This window comes from Paramacrobiotus metropolitanus, unplaced genomic scaffold, assembly GCF_019649055.1.
Source record: "Paramacrobiotus metropolitanus isolate TYO unplaced genomic scaffold, Prichtersi_v1.0 Parri_scaffold0000001, whole genome shotgun sequence".
Taxonomy (NCBI): domain Eukaryota; kingdom Metazoa; phylum Tardigrada; class Eutardigrada; order Parachela; family Macrobiotidae; genus Paramacrobiotus; species Paramacrobiotus metropolitanus.
Window position 1 is genome coordinate 2,397,891 of NW_026570221.1, and position 17,633 is coordinate 2,415,523.

General features: G+C 38.7%; 1 long non-coding RNA gene across 1 annotated transcript; it reads left to right on the plus strand.

Annotated features, from left to right (window-relative positions):
- Positions 1-3,151: 3,151 nt before the first annotated feature.
- LOC129581380 (uncharacterized) lies at positions 3,152-6,127 on the plus strand. Its single transcript, XR_008689497.1, has 3 exons — positions 3,152-3,476; positions 4,636-4,680; positions 5,922-6,127. It is a non-coding gene; the product is annotated as an uncharacterized LOC129581380 (long non-coding RNA).
- The last annotated feature ends 11,506 nt before the right edge of the window (positions 6,128-17,633 follow it).

A 17,633-nucleotide genomic window follows, 5' to 3' on the forward strand; every position in this document is an offset into this window, starting at 1 on the left:
CGTGTTAGCGATGGACCAACCAAAACGTTTCCGTGAACTAAACGTGCGGCTTACAACACTACTTACAATTGTTCAAGCGCCGTACCAGATGAGATCTGGATGGACCAGTTAGGTTCAGTACAGAGGTTAACACTGCACAATTAAATGACCTGCGATACATTCCATCACTTTGCCAACCGCTGTATGTTCCCATGGTTTTGTTAATCAGTGTACTGAGAATTTCATTTATCAGATTCGTGAATATGTGGTTTCCCTTGACCGATGTATTAGACGATGAGATTTTCTGGAACTATTTGCATAAAATTAAGATCTGCAAGCTGGATTTCCCGAACACCTAAGGTGCCCTAGGTCTGCTTGAAAACGCAAGGAGACCAGGGCAATTTCGCGGGGAAACTCATCTGCCCGGGAAGTCTCACCCCTTACAGAATTTTACTGTGCATACTTTAGAATCGTGATATAAAAGAATTGCACTACTAAGTAGATAAAACATATTTATTAATTTAATGCTAAAATTCAGTTATGCAGTGCCCGCCAGAAGCGAGTGCATTTTTCTGTACAAATTTACCATAAAGTAATTAAAACCAATGGATTCTTACGATAAAAATGTTTACAGCAATAATTGGCGATGTATGGGCGGTGGGTGGTACGGAACCTGGGTAACCCCCGGGCCTTGAACTTTTGTCTGTACTTTGGTGTGTTCAATCTGTCGACTGGCTTGCACGCATGCCATTGCCACGCATTCGCCTACTATAAAGAAGCATTAACGGTCTCCTTATCGACAGAATCAAGGCCAGTCGAACAATACTGCAGTCTCCAGTATACAGTAGACCGGAAGTGCAATGCAATGCTGCTGTTACATAATGTATCAGATACATACATTAGGTACATATAGTATATTTCCTTTGCGCACGTTGGCTGCACAAGCGTATGTGTGGTTGCTCTCCATATATGTATCGTTATTTACTGGAAAAATTGGTAGATATCGTCCACCCGTGGTGTCTCCGGTAACGCCTGTCCAGGTATTCATGGAACACACGCTACCCCGACGATCCAAAGCGTAAGATGTGGTATGGCCTTTACATGCATAAAATAATCCAGTATAAGAGGGGATTTCAGCAGCGCACCTAGATACGAGTAATCCCCTGTATTGCCGCCGTCACCCGCCTGGAGTGTGACATTACGGCAACACATATGACTAAATCTGGCGCGGTACATAAGCACCAGGTATAGCGACAACCTTTGCTTCAGCCGGCTGACGGCAGCAAGTACAGGGATTTATCTAGGTGAGCTACTGATCTCAATAACAATCCGGCAGATACGTAAGTGCGGATACGAATTTACCGTACCAAAAGAACGAAATTCATTTTCACCATAAGTACTGACGTAATGCAGCTGAAATTTACTATCAGTGGTAATCAATTCGAGAAAAAACTAATTTACCGAAATATTAATTTTGAAATAATATCGATATAATAGTTTTATAGTGAAAAATGGAGCAAAACGCAAAAAGTTGCATAATGCATATATGAAATTTGAGTAGAACGCATAGAACGTTTGTCAGCAAGCGTTTACGCTTCCGGATAATATTGTTGTCGTGTTGTGTGGCGGTGCTTTCTGTTGGTCGTGAACAAAATTATACACAGCCCGTTGCCCGATACGTGGGGATACATCCAAGGCGCTGCGACGCCGCCGGAAGTGGTTTACCACATCGGTCGGTATAATATAGTAGTACGATGTACAGTGCGATTAGTGTGGAGGAAATAATTACTACACCGACCGCTGTGTCGGATTACACATTCGCAAACTTTCATGCAGTGTACTTAATTATCTCTTTACTGAGTTCATTTAACTGCTGTTTTACATAATTGCTGGTGCTAATAATTTTGAACAATGACGTACACTTATTTTGAACAATCATGTTTTAATTAAGCATGAACAATGACGCGGTATTGTTTCTGTTGTGTGTGTACGTGGCCAACCGAAGCTGCAATTTAATCCTTGGCTGCTCGAAAAATTGCTTCTTCTTTTAGATAATTCGCTAGCTTTCACGCCCAGCTCAACGTTATTACAAATATATTATGCACGGTGCTACAGCCGATGTTCCACGTTACCGAAAACGTTTTTTGGACATTTGCAACGCTCAAGAATTTTCGGCATGCCCCAGCCGGCTAGTATGCACTCGCTAAGTGCATGTTGGTTGGATGGGATTTGCCGTAAAGCAGATACATGAGGCAACTGAGTTTTCATGCCTACGTTCGTTTCTGTATAAATCCACTGCTTACAGTTCGCTGCTTATTTTTACTTTATCGCGATCTGTACTGTAATAAAATTAATAGCGTAGCTGTGGCCGGTGAGTGCAAAGCCCTGTCCGAGAAAACTGCGCGTAGAGGCAAAAAGAGAAACCGACCCATGACAATTGAACTGCTTTTTTATCTCTTTTAATAGGGCAACCGTAAATAAAAAAATTGATTTAATTATCATTTAATTGTCATATATCAGTTTCACATGGGCGACATTATCTTGTTATTATTACGGTGAATCGATTCGGAAAAACAGACCCGCAAAAGTTGAGTTTTTCAGCACTTAAAGTACGACGTAAATTAGTATCCATCAAGAAAATAAAAAAATTCAGAGGGTGTCTTTAAAATTATAAGGTGCTTACAGAAAAATTTTACCTACACTTCAAGTATACTTGTAAATTTTTTACCATTCGCTTTCTTCTTTACCAAATAAATTCGTTGCAATTTGAAAGATTTACGAAATGAGCATATTTAATTAAATTTTCGCGTGAAACACAATTACGCTAATGATGCCTAATGAAAATGTAAAGAAACCCACCTGCGGCAGTGCTGAGACAGGATAGTATAATTACTTTTCCGCGTGATATCTGCTTTTATCGAACGAGGATCGCTAAGTTATATGATGATCATATCGTTAGGTTGTGTAGTTGGTAAAAAGGCAGAGAGGTCTTAGCGTTTGACCTATCACGTTCACGTGTATCGCAAGCCACGACTACCGTGCCGCATTTCCGGGCTTTAGTGCCGTATTACAAAGTCCAACTGCTTGATTGTTATTTCCACCATCGAACTCTGTACTTGGTTACCCTGAATTATTAGCGGCGATGCGTTTCTCACGACGGTAACCCGCAAGACACTGTCACGCTTAAATATATTCCCACTATTTCCCAGTATGAATAATCACTAGTTAATCACCAGTCACGAATAATCACCAGTTAGTTAGGATGAAAAGTTGGTTATCTAGGCAGCTAAGGAATCGATTCCCCACCAGTATCCGGCGTATACTTTATTTGTATTGCGACGATCCAACTGCCAGGTGGATGGTCGCCGTTCAGATGAAGCAAATACCGAAGCATTTCATTGCATTTTAACATTTCATCCCATTACGCTGCGCATCGATGCACAACTGTGCGTACCCCAGGAAAATCGGGCCACCGGAGATAGCGTGGACGTGACCGCGTAAGTATCACGAGATCAGCGGAAGCTTGTATAGTCGTGAACTCGTGGCCAAGAACGATGTAGTATAACATTCATTACAATTATTTACAAAGCACACCACTTAAATCAACGGCTTGCTTGCTTTAAAAGCAATGTTGCGTGTTAAGCCTTACAGAACCAGCGGGGTTACTAATGATAAGAATTTCGCGAAATTAGTAAATAAACAGGTTTTATTAATTAACAAATAAACATGTTTTAAAAATATAGATGATATACCAAAATTCCAAAAGTTTATTAGAAGGTGTTCGGTTTTTCACACTCCCAGACACGTTACTGCACTGTTTTGTGCCGCACCGTTTCCCAAAAGATTTGTACCTATTTTCATTTGCCTAAAATTCGTTTCGATGCGCAACATCTGGTAGTAGCACAGCACTGTGTAGCATAAGCTGCTATTAATATTTACAAAGGTTTGAAAGGATACCAGTCGACCCAAATTCTCATTGCGGTCAGTTGCGCCTGTTGCGGACCATTTCTTCAAATTTTGCATGCAAATGCAAATTATAGTGAAAATCGAGTTTTTCAACCAAACCGTTAATTGGTTTGGTTTAAAAACGATTTTCAAAAATCATGCAAATACAAAACGCAAGGTTTTAGATTTTGTTGATATTTCAAAACATTTTAGACTTTTTAGTTGACTTTAATTTGAAAAAATGTTGTGCATTTGTTGATTTACATAGTTTAATTTTTTTAGACAAACAAAAATTTGTTTCGGGATTTTATTTCCAAAATCAACCTATACTTTCGTACTACCACTTAGAAGAAAGTGTACGAAATGCACTACAGATAGTTATCGAGCAACTTTGCCAACGATAACCAGCGAAAATTGTGCTTGTTTTCTTAAAACGATTAATTAGACGACGGTTATAACTCCGATGTACGATAACGGCAAAACCATTAAAATTACTTGTGTTTTCAACAAACTCCACACGCCATAGCTTTACAAATGTTTAATTCATATATGACCTATACCGATTGTATCGATCTTTTGAACAAAGATAACAGCGTTTTTCCGATTTGCAGTAACTATCCCACTGCATTTTCAGTCCACATTGCAAACGCCAATAGTACCAATACTACGCTGTCCTTGAAAACTATACCATAAATGCTTCTTCTTTATCAGGTATATATGCACGGTGAAAGGCTGAAGGCCTCTGCCTGCGGCTAGGTACGTACCTGATACTCATAACGGTCATTACACTCATAATCCTACTCTTAATTCAGAATCCATACTCATATATTGGCTGTCATAATCATACTTTGACCCTACCAATCATTATACTTTTTTTCATAATAATAACTCATACCTGCCCTACGACTCATACCAGTGCGCTCCTGCGTCTCACAAATTTTAGATTTTAAAAGGTCAGCAGTTTGAATTACCCGGAATGCTAAAACAAATTCACTGCGATTTCGAGGCGCATCAATACTGGATCGGTACAAGTTGCAAGATCATGGCAAAAGCGCAGTTTTTGTATATTTATTAAGCGAATATACTGAACGGGAGTGGTTTTGCTGGTTATAATGTAGTGAGTCCATTTAAATTACTGATATCGTTAGCACCACTTAAAATATGGACAGTGGTTGTTTTTCTTTTTTTATATTTCCCAGTTTCTTATTGCTTAGTTTTTGTTACTCAGCCTTTGCTCATTACTTATGTTTTTTGGTGGTGAAGTTATTTTCAAAAATTAATTTTCCGCTTTAAGGTCAAACGAAGCAATGTTGACAATAGTGGACGACTGGACGGTAAAGTAACCGAACTAGGTGTTGGTAGAATAAACATCTTTACATATTTGGCATTACTTAGCGTCTTCCGGTTTACACATTTTGCATTAGCAAAAGCCAAAAATAAAATATTTGTGACACAGTGGTATGAGTATTATAACCGAGTTACTCGCAAATAATTATTCTGCTACATGGCTGATGTTCCTTGGCGCATTGCCTGTAAACAGTATCTGGCCGACCTGATAACTGATCAGTCAACAGCAAAATAAGGATTTTGGTCGGCAGATTGTGCACAGTGCAGTGCAGAAATCAGGCACCAAAGTCTTGGCGCAAGGACCGATTGTTACTGTAGCCGCCCGCACAAGTTGCTCCATTGGCAGATCCGGCCGTGGCCTTCTCCCTGTACACACTGCGTTGAACAGTGAGCAGTGTGGGTGCAAATATCCGTATACCCCACTCTGTGGAGCAACTTGTGCGGGCGGCTACAGTTACCGACGCTACGATCGTTACTCAACGATTGAACTCTTTAATCTTTACTGTATTACTGTATTACTGTTTGTTTAATCATGTCTTGTACATATTCAGAAGTGCTTAGCTATGCGTACAATTTTAGTATGAGCGGTTCTACGGTCATTTGTTATCTGTGGACAGCCACTCTTTATATGTACAATGGAATGATTATAGAAAGGCTAACGAATCAATCCCCCACAATTATCCGGCGTGTATTTCATCCGAAAGGAAACTACCCAAGTGCCATGTGGCTGGTATCCGTTCAGATGAAGCATATTGCGGGTCATTTATCCTCGTAGAAGCCGTACGTCCGTCCCCTAAAGCCGAGGATCGGATCGAGTCGCACTGACTGCCTTCCAAGATCGATAGCTAGAGTATACCACGCTGGCAACATAACTAGGTAATAGGTATTAATAGTGATTTAAAAATTATTCGTTTTCGCGCATTTCCAAACAACTTTCTACACTGCTTTACTTTATGACGCTGTATAGTTAAATGGTTTGCAGTAAATAATATCATAACTAATATTCAAATTTTTCTTATAAATTTCGTTGCAAACTTGTGACAAAAACAATAAAATTTTTTCTGTTGAAACAAAACATAGAACGGTTAAATTTTAATCTTTAGACTGTCAAGGATGCGCATGGCGGGCACGTGCGCGAGTGTAGCCGGCAAAACAGTTAACATGTTAACGGTTAACGCATTAACATGTGAGCCGGGCTAGAATGTTAACGTTAACATTCCCGCCGGGCCCAAATGTTAACGACCAAAAGCATGCAAGCTGTTCACTCAATCTCCGCAGCAAAATAATCGCAGTTCCCGAATCATGGACTAAAACAAAGTTCAAATCACATTTAGACCCGGTCTGAAGTCCTGTACGAATTGCAAGTTCTTAAGAAGTGACAATACTGGTCTTGTTCGTGCAAATTAAAGTGGCAAAATTCGGTGCGGCACCGTAATGTACAGTAGTACTGTACGCAGTAATAATAGCAATAGCTGTAACAGAAATAGTTGGAGAAATACGTAAAATATAAATTTAACTGCCCCTTAATACATAATCGTTTAAAATTGCTGTCGAAAATTTATGTTATTTTCAAGAGCACTTTATTTAAAAATTTGAGACATTAATTTTGCAGTTTTTCATGAAGCGGTCGTGTTATAGTCTCATTTAAAACAGAGGAGGTTTTAATTTCCAAAAGTGGACTTCTTTTGCGCTTGCTGTTTGTTAAACAAGGAAAAGCAATTTTAAAGGAAGTAAAGCTTTTTGTTAACGCAGTTAACAGGGGAGCGGGGCTTTGATATTCACGCTATAACTGTACGGTAATCGGATTCCCCTAAATTATCAACTTAAACCGCTCTCTTTAAACGCTTGTACAAACGCATGAATCGCTTATTATACTAGGACGCGTTAATTTTCTGCTAAGGCTAATAGTTTCTACGTATAGGGCTACTCGCTATTTGTATTTTCTTTATTCTGTGAATTTAGTCAGCGATCTGCACTGAGTTTCAGGACATGAGTGCTCGGCGGGGATGCTCACATTTCTAACAAAATTATGCACATCGAATATGCATGCCTACGATTATCGCTGTCGAATTAAATCGTAACTTGCTCTTTTATGCATTAAGCATGAAATCTCAATGGGTGAGCTGCGGCTAGGAATATGTCACGGTCATTTAGATTGACTGGCCTCCTACAAAAAAATTTAATGTAATACAAAGCCGGTATGTTTTTTTAAAGTTTTGTTATGAATTTCGCTAAATCCTACGAAGCCATAATTCCTTTTTGTTTATGATTTTTACAATATACGAGCATTTATTAATTTACCCATTCGATAGGTTGTAGTCAACATTGCGGTAATAAACATTCGTAGGTGTCGGGCGAAGATGTTAATTTTTTAAATATATGGATTTCGACTACGAGTACCTAGTAGTACTACCTACTTATGTTTGTAGGGTTCCAATCAAATGTACCGTTAAGAGATTTGTGTACAGCAGTAAACAATTGTTTTTTTCGACAATAAATCAACAGCGTACAGGGGCTTGAAAGTTAACGGCGTTATAACGCGTGCCAGCTGGAATGTTAACGGCATTATAACATGTGATGGCTCAAAGGTTAACGGCGTTATAACATGTGCCGGCTCAAATGTTAACGGGGTTATAACATATGCCGGCTCAAATGTTAACGGCGTTATAACATATGCCGGCTCAAATGTTAACGGCGCTATAACGCGTGCCGGCTGTAGTGTCAACGGCGTTCTAACGGCACCCTATCATTTTGGAAACCATTCATTTCGGAAAACGTTCATTTCGCAAACCATTCATTTCGGAAACCCAGCATTTCCGAAGCCGCCAAGAAAACAGAAGAAAACTAGTAACACCATAAAAAACTAGTAAAAGCGTAAGAAAACATACAAATCAAAGAAACCTGAGAAATAAATAACAAAAATAAGATAGCTTAAAAACATTATCAAAACCCAAAAAACTTAATAAAACCTAAGTATAACACAAGAAAACCTAAGAAATCTAAGAAATTTTAAGATAACCTAAAAAATGTTAAGAAAACCTAATGTCTAAAAACTTAAAAAACAGGAATAACATAAGAAAACTAGAAACGGAAGAGAACCTAAGAAACCTAAGAAAAAATTTGAATGTTAACATAAGAAAACCTAAGGGAACCGAATCATTAGAATAGCATTAGCATAGCATAGGAAAAACGAAGGAAACACGACGTTTAATGAAATTTTGGTGTTATAAGAAAATGCCAATGTTTTCAATTATTATAACATTACGTTGCAAGCTTCAGTTGTCTGCTTTTGTGCGGCAACATAGTAATAATAATAGTTGTCGGGGTCCAATCTATAGTCTTACATTGCTGAGCTGATCTCTCCTGTGGCGGCGTTTTTTAGCATTCTAAAAATTTGCTAAAAAACTTACGCCTTTTAGACCGTGATCACGCAACGTTCCACGTGGCAAAACCATTCTAAAATTGATTAAGCCATAATTATTGTTTTTTCAAAATAAATCAGCGGTCTACGATAATCAGTGATAAACGATTCAAACTAACAGTTTATTTTGACTTCCAGTTTTTACACAAAAAGACTACTCCCTTCTTATTCACCAACAAATGCACATATCTGCAATCGGTTGTTGGGCAGACAGACATGTCAGGATACTACAGCACACACACGCGCGCTGTATATACGAGGTAGAACAGACTTGGACGGCTCATCAAAGGTATCAAATTACGCCGTTAACATCTGAGCCGGGCTGGGATGTTAACATGGGTGCCGGGGGGCTGTATTTGCAATTATTTAAAAAGTTTCTTACTTCGAAATATAATTTTGCGTGTCGCATGTCGAAGTAAGCGATTACTTGTATGTTAAACTGCAATTGCCAGTTGCTTGTCTAACCATTACAGTAGTTTAAAAGGCGCGATAAAGAGCAGCTTGACAACAACTATGGTCAGATCCCTAACATCATTTGTTCATGCACTATAAATAATTTTCTTAATATAAATGTTGAAAAATTAAAACTGGAAAATACGAGTAACTTTAATCTGTGCAAACTAGACCACAATTGAACATAAACTGAAATAGGAAAAAAACAAAATCACGACTCACGCCAAACTCTAGTGTAGTGCCGCTGACAGTGAATTTGTGTGAATTACTATCGCATCTACATATTAAGCGCTTGTAGCGCCAACATCAATGCCGGTACATGTGTAAGCGTTAACATTCCTGCTTCCGGATGATCTTGAGTTTGAGCACTAAATGTGTAAGCACTGAGCACTACTCACAGCGCTTAGTTAATATAATCCTAAAATTTTTGACTTTAGAACATTCTAAATAAATGAGCAAGACAATATTAATTTTTCTCTCAACGTAGTGGTATCAATAGATTCATATATCCTTACGTCCTTATTTTTTAGAAATTATCCCCTAAATCAGGATTCATTTTTTCAATAAGTTGAAAATTTTATAAAATAGAGCATCGCACAAACGTTCCTACCTTCATCATTAAAAAAATCTTAAGTTTTGGAGAAGGTCCAAAAAATTTTTTTGAGGCTGTAGTACTTAAAGATAGTTAGTACTTAAAGGTTGCTAATTTTGGAAATTATCTCCTAAATGAACAAGTAGTTTTCCACTGAGCTGTTAATTTTATAAAATAAAGCATCTTCCAAAGCTTCCTACCTGCAGCTTGGAGAAAAATTTGGGTTTCCGGAACGTTTTCAAAACCCTTTCAAATTTTCTGTACTTAGCGTTTAAAGTTCATGGAAATTTCCAGTAAATTCTGGAAACGTCTCGAATAAGCAAATACAAGTTTGGCCGCTTAGCAACCTAAACTACAGATCTGTGTAGTTATTTAAATTGTCAGTTCTATCAAAATTAATTTTTTTTTAAATTTCTTGAAACCGTTAAGATGTTTTTAAATACATGTACGTACCTCAAAATAACTAAATTTTTTCAAAGTCGGCTCCAAAGCTTTTAAATTTCTAGAATTTCTAAATATTTCTGAATATTTCGACTCGGCCCCGCGCAGCGGGCCCGTAACCTTTATTTTTCTGAGCCTCCAGAGTTTCGAAATTTTCAAAACGTCTAGAAATGTCTAGGTACCTAAATATCTCACGGTCTTAATTGTCTAATTTATATGTAATTTCTAAATATCTAAAAGCCGGCCGCGGTCTGTTTACCGTATTCATACACGTAGCGGCTCTATGATACTGGGTGCCTGAGCATTCACTGCCTCGAGATCTAATAAGAATGCATCTATTCTATTTTAATAAATACTGAAGATTTCGACTGATGGCTGAAAAAAGCTTGCAATTAGTAACTAAAGATGCAGCCTGTGAGGTCAAAAAGCTTGCAAGTAGTAGCTAAAGATGCAGCCTGCCCTGTTACCTCTAATTTTTTGAGCCTCCAGAGTTTCGAAATGTTAAAAATGTGTAGAAATGTCTTTGTACCTCAATATCTCACGGTCTTAATTGTCTAATTTATATGTAATTTCTAATATAGGGTACCTTTATAAGCACCCCTTTTTGCACCCCGTTTATTACAGGCACCCTTTTTAAATTATTATTGTATACAATAGATGTTCTCAGATAATAAATAATAACGCATCTTCATTCCGATGATATAAATGGTAATACATCAGGCTTCAACTTCCAGCCGATAATAAAACGATTTAGCAAATCAGCCAATATAGAGCGAATTAGTACCGCGTCTCTGCTGTAACCGGAAGGTCATCTTTCGTGTTAGAAAGGTTGGCTTCCTCCTGGCCGTTTAAGGCACCGTGAGGTTTTATCAGCTTTTGAAACTTCTGCCAAAAACCCTTTCGCCGCGGCTTTGGGAGTGCTGTGTTCGCGGGCGATGCTCCAGAGATCAGTTCAACAATGTAGGAGCACACCATTGGACCGCACTGGTTTGACCCGACAACTAAAGCTGTACAACTGGAAATACTAGATTGACATGTTCGCTACGGTACAGCTGGGGGGTGGATATGCGGCGACAGCAGGGCATCCCTCTTTTGTTTCCTCAATGGTGCACACTGCACACATTCTTAAAAAATCTTTTTGTACTTGCTCAAAGAAAGGCTCCACAGCGTTTCCTTCTCCCATCACACGAAAATGTCCATGATCCTTCAAATCCTCTACATTTTCCAGTGATGCGAATACTACTCGTACATCAGTGTTCATGGCTTCCGATGGCCTCGGCGCCGAAGTTTTCACGTTAATAGCAACCGTATGAAACGATAATAACTAATGTCAGAATATGTAAATAATATTTTAATGTGTTTATAATATGTAATAATTATTAAATACAATATCAACTCAAAATGGTTGCCTATAATAAACCGGGGTTTAGGGGTTGCCTATAACGGTTTCCTTCTAAATATCTAAAAGCCGGCCCGTGGTCCGTTTACCGTATTTACTCACATAGCGGCTCTGGGATGCCGGTTGTAGCTTGGGCATCCACTAACCTCGAAATCTAATAAATATGTATTTATTTTATTTTGGTAATTCCTGACGAGCTTGACTGATGGCTGAAAAAATCTTACAGTTAGTAGCTAAAGATACAGCCTGCGAGGTCGCTTGGGGCGACCGTTAACTGTTTCCCACAAGGTTCCATTAATTCTGCGCCGAAAAATTTTTTTATGGGCATCGTGTAAATGATCCCACTCCATCCATTTTATAACCGTGAAAAAGAACCATAAAAAAATGGAGCTTTTCACAGCTTTCAGAAAACTGGTCCAATTAAATCGGAAAGCTTGAAAACTTTCCGCATTTCTACATGTTTAAAATACTTTCTTAGCTAGGCTGCTAGCCTCGTTGGGGTCTTATATTTGAAACGTATCTCAAAGTTTTCTTTATTGCTGTACGAAGTATATTTTGTACATATTTTTTCATTGTTCAATACCTCAAACACAACTGGTCGCGCGCTAGCGCGACCGATACTTGTAGTATGTATAATATTTTTCTGATATATCTTTAAGTTAACACAACGCAAACCCGTCTACTGGCCGCGTCATGCGAGTTACCGCAAAATGACCGAATCGTCGGTAACCTCATGTTAAATACCCATCGTTTTAAGCGTCCGGAATTCTCGTAAGAATCGCTGACGTATACAGCCAGCTCGTGTTAGCTCCATTAACATTGTTGCCGGCACGCTTGTTAACGCCGTTAACATTACCCCTACTCGCTTGTTAAGGCTAAAGACTGGTTTTGCTTCATCCCCAGAGAAGTTACAGTAACTATATTATCTAGAACAGATTTCGAAGTAGCTATAAAGATTGGTATTTTACAAACCAGTACATCGCCTTAACGCTTTAATTTTGTTAATGCCTTCATGTTGAGCCTGCAATTTTGTCTGGCGACTTCAATATACCACATTCTGCAGTGCAATCTCATTGCGCAGGTACAGTATAGTATTTTTAAAGATGGAGTTTTTAAAGATTAATAATCTCAGAATACTGGAGGAATGGGACGAATCAAAACTGAATTTAGCTGCTTCATTCGGCCTGCGTATGGCGGACAGCGTCACTAAAAACATGAATTTGCCCTGCCACTTTAAAATCTCCTTCGAAAACCAAATTACAGTAGTTAACACGTCAACATCACTATCCGGCACGCGCGTTAGTGGTACCGGCGCCGGGTACCGGCGCCGGCCATACTGAAAAAAGGCAGAATGCAGGGTCCCGGGGCCGACCATACTCAAAAAAAGGTTTAATGCAACCTTTACTTTGACTATGAATTTGTTACATTCCGTTGACATTCCAACCGGCACATGCTACAGGCCCGTTAACATTTCAGCCGGCACGCGTTATAACGCCGTTAACATTTGAGCCGGCATATTGCAATGACAACTTCTAAGCTGTCCCTAGTGGAGTGGGTTACACACCCGTACCACGATCGGAAGTGCTGGTGGTGTTAACGAATTACTTTAAGATCGCTTATGTAATTAACTCTTAACGATAGCCGGCAACGGAACACATTGTCAACACGTACGCACACATTTTTATTCAGCTGAAAACATTGGAGAAGGGCAAGGGCAAGGGCAAGAGCAAGAATCATTTTAGATCAGTTAGACATTTCCCAAACCAGTCTAGAAATCCACGATAAAAGTGAAGATTCGTACAAGTACAAACTCAGATGTTTCCGCATCAACTAGCACCAATGAAATGCTCATCATTATTACTGTAACATTCCAGATCTTATTTGTACGGCTACAATATGTTATAACGCCGTTAACATTTGAGCCGCCACATTTTCTAACGCCGTTAACATCCTAGCCGGCACATGCTGTAACTCCGTTAACATTTCAGCCGACACGTGTTATAACGACGCTAACATTCCAGCAGGCACGTTTTATAGCGCCATTAAGGGATTTGGCCCGGTACGTGGTACCAAATTTGTGTACAAACTTAAACTTTCGCGCATTTTGAAACACTTCCATTGTTTTTTAACATTCTGAAGACATGTTATACACAGGCATAAAAACCGTTTATGGGCGCAAATTTCGATTTTGCGAGTTATGGCTGTTAGAAAACTCCAAAAAGTTTAAATGCATTTAGGTGTACCAAAAGTCTCATTATCAACCAAATAAAGATCGTTTTTACACCGAACCAGAGTTGCACCATTTTTTTAATTTTAAAATGAATTTCAAAATTTGGTTCGGTGTAAAAATGACCTTCATGGATATGTGCATTTATATGCAAAATTCGAAGAAGATTCGCATGCCGTTTTCGCTCTGCCGCTGCAGTAAAATCATTAATTTTATTCGGTCATGCAAATCCAAAAATTCAGAGCAGGCGGTAAATCTCAGCAACCAAAACCAATCACAGATTCGAGTAAACCACAGGTAAAAATTAAAAATCACAGGTTAGTGAGCCAAGTATAACAAATCAAAAAACAAAAAAATGATTTTGGGAGGGCACTTATAAGCATCCCAAAACTGACTACTGCCCCATCCCCTTAATTCCCGCTTGGCGGATGACGCGCAAACCAAAACATTTCGATTTTATTAAATTTAAATCCGCAATAAAAAGTTACGCTAGAAAACTTCAAAAGGAAAAGCAGATGACGTACGAGAATATGAAAAAGTTTTGAATATTACGACAGTTCCTAGTTTTTATGATTTAAACTTTAAATTAAACGGGATCGAATGCCGGGAAGCCTTGGTTAACTACACATGTGCCGGCTGAAATGTTAACGGCGTTATAACGTGTGCCGGCTAGAATGTTAACGGCGTTATGACGTGTGCCGGCTGAAATGTTAACGGCGTTATAGCATGTGCCGGCTGAAATGTTAACGGCGTTAACATCGCTCGCTGCTTGGCTCTGAGCCTACTCCCATGTTAAGTGTGATTTGATACCGAAGATGATCCGCCAAAAGGTCTATTCTATACTTGTATAGTTAGTGCGCAGTATATAGAAGTTATTGTATGTAAGCATAAAAAACGATAGAAATCATTGTATTTAAACAAAAAGTGATTGTATGTAAACGCTTTGAAATATAAATAATTTTTGCTTCCAATCGTTATTCCTTGATTAGCAACTTATAGTTGGAAGTAATATAGGCATTCGCTATTAAATTAACTTTTAATTAAAATAAAGCATTTTTATACTGGTGAAGGTAAGCTGAATGGCTGATACGCGTGCTAATATTGAAATTATTTTTGTCCGGCGCCGGCTAGCTTTGCAGGCTTGCAGCTTTGCAGGCGTGTTTCATGATTTTCATATTCTTGGGAATTCTATAGATATGTAGATTACGTCTGCCGATGCCAAAGCTATGGACGCGCAATTCTTGGCGTTCATCTTTATTTGATTTTGTTTGAGGAAACTTAGCATTGTGCAAGTGTTCGGAATGCGAAAAACTTAAATAGCTGATACTTTACACATTAAGTACTGTGGCTAGATGCATTCCATATAATTACACTGGAAATAATTATTATCACATACTCTGTACATACATTGTAGGATTTGCATCCATTTGTAAATCGCTTTACAACGTGCATGATGTCGTTAACATTCGGGCCCGGCAGGAATGTTAACGTTAACATTCTCGCCCGACACACGTGTTAATCCGTAAACCGTTAACATGTTAACAGTTTTGACGACTACACGCGAGCCGTAAGCGGTCTCTTTGATTTTTGATAGGAAAACAATTCTAATCAGCGTGAGTTCTAAAGCAAATTTCCCTTGGAAATTTTCTATGTAAATTGTTTTATTATGAATTGAGCTCCTTATTCGTATCTTAATTGTATGCTGTAGCCACCCGTTATAAAATCCGTGGAGTATGAACAGAGTAATAATATACATACTTATATTAATTACAATATAGTTATGAAAGACAAACGATTCCTGCAGTAAATATGTTGAATGGCGCGCTGTAGTAAGAAAATTAGGTAACTCATGAATCTGCCCTTTATTCGATATTTTGGTATGCTCAATCGGTCGAAAGGCTTGAACGTATGCCTTCGCCACGCAATCGCTGACGTTATAGCGGCATTTACTGGGCCGTTATCAAGGCCAGTCGAACAATACTGCAATCTGAAACATGGACCGGAAGTGCGGTACCTTGTCACTATTATATAATATGGTAAAAACGCTATGACGTTTGTGCAAGTTGTCTACACAAGCGGTATATTACTGTAGCATTCGCACTTGTGTGTAGTTGTATAAAGTTATCCTGAATAACGTGGTAACACTTGGTTTGGGAGCCACCTGTCATCAAGGCCACGTCTATTCTCTAGCTCCATACTAACCTTTTACAATACGAATAAGAATACAAAATCCACAGTTATCGCATCTCGGCGCCTGCTTTTAAAAACAGACAAAACTCGAAAATGTTTCCTGGTGTTTATATGCATTTTGCAACCGCTTTAGCGATACGTATGGCGCATTAACCAGTTCTTGTTCATACTCGCAATACATCAACAATGACATCGCCTCTGACATAGTAATGCAAATTTAAATAATTGCAACATAATACTATTTTATGTGTAATATAGCAATGTTTTTGGTATTAATATGACAGTAAAAACTCCACGATCGACTGAATCAGCGAAACCCAAGAACTAGAAATTAATGCATTTGCCAAACTTAACATGTGATTATACGAGTAATAGTGTGTAAAAGTATTACATCACAATATCACATTCAGTATTACAAATTTACATGTAATGATGTATGAACGATGTACGACTGAGATAAGCGTTCTCGAGAAATAAATTTCCCACTGACTATATTGATCATCGTGTTAGCGATGGGCCTACCATAACATGTCTGTGGACTGAAACGTGCGGTTGATGATAACAATTAACAATTATAATTGTTAAAGCGCCGTACCCGATGAAACCTGGATGGACCATTTAGATTCACTACAGAGGTCAACACTGGTCAACACTGCACAGTACTAGTTAAATGACCTGCGATGCAAATTCCAAACCGCCATATTGTCCCGTAAAGGGGTGCCGCGCGCCAAGTTCGGGCAGTTAAAAAATTCCTTTGCTTCTACCAATAAGCTAAATGTTTTTGTTCAGTTTAACAAAATAGTTCTTGTCCTCTTCTCGTTTGGTAGTTTTTTTACTATTCAAAACGATGAGTACAACGAATACGAGCTGAATTTATAAATTAATTTTTTGGGCAGAAACTGCATTGCTTAGTAAGAAATAATGATATTCTTTCGACAGAATTTAAAAATTGAAGGACGTCGAGAACTACGAGGTGCTTGAATAGTTTTCTAATGACCCTTCTCCACCTTCAGTTTAGGCACTAAAATCCTGCCTAATGCAAGGAGTGCAAATACGCGCCACCTGCCGATCCAAAGAGTACCAAAAGGTCTGGTCTCTACGTGCAGAAAATAATCCGGTATATTTTTTAACTGACTGGAGACAGTCCACTTGGCAACTGGACTGGCGCCAACCAGGGTAAAATATACGCCGGACATTGGTGGGGAAGTATGCGTAAGCTTTTCCCGAATTAATCCATCGTATAGGGAGTGGCTATCCAAAGGCAACCGATACCACAGGAAACGCCCATATGCTAAAAATGTGCGCAAAAAGCAACGTTTCTGAACGTGCATATGTGGTATATGTGGGAATAGTACCACTTTATTCATGAATCGTAGCTCGACGAAATAGCAACTGATTTTGCTGACACTGTTTGTCAGCAACAATACGGTTAGCGTCGCTAGGGACAAGCGCCGCGAGCTACAATAAAGATGCGTACTTCCCGATACTGATACATACGTACTTCTACATATACCACAGCATATTAGGCACGATTCATTCTTTGCATAATACCTGCTATTAGATAACCGCCTTTTCGTCGTATTAATCAAGGTGCAATATTAACATTATTACTTTCTGGCTGAATTAATGATTCCTCGCC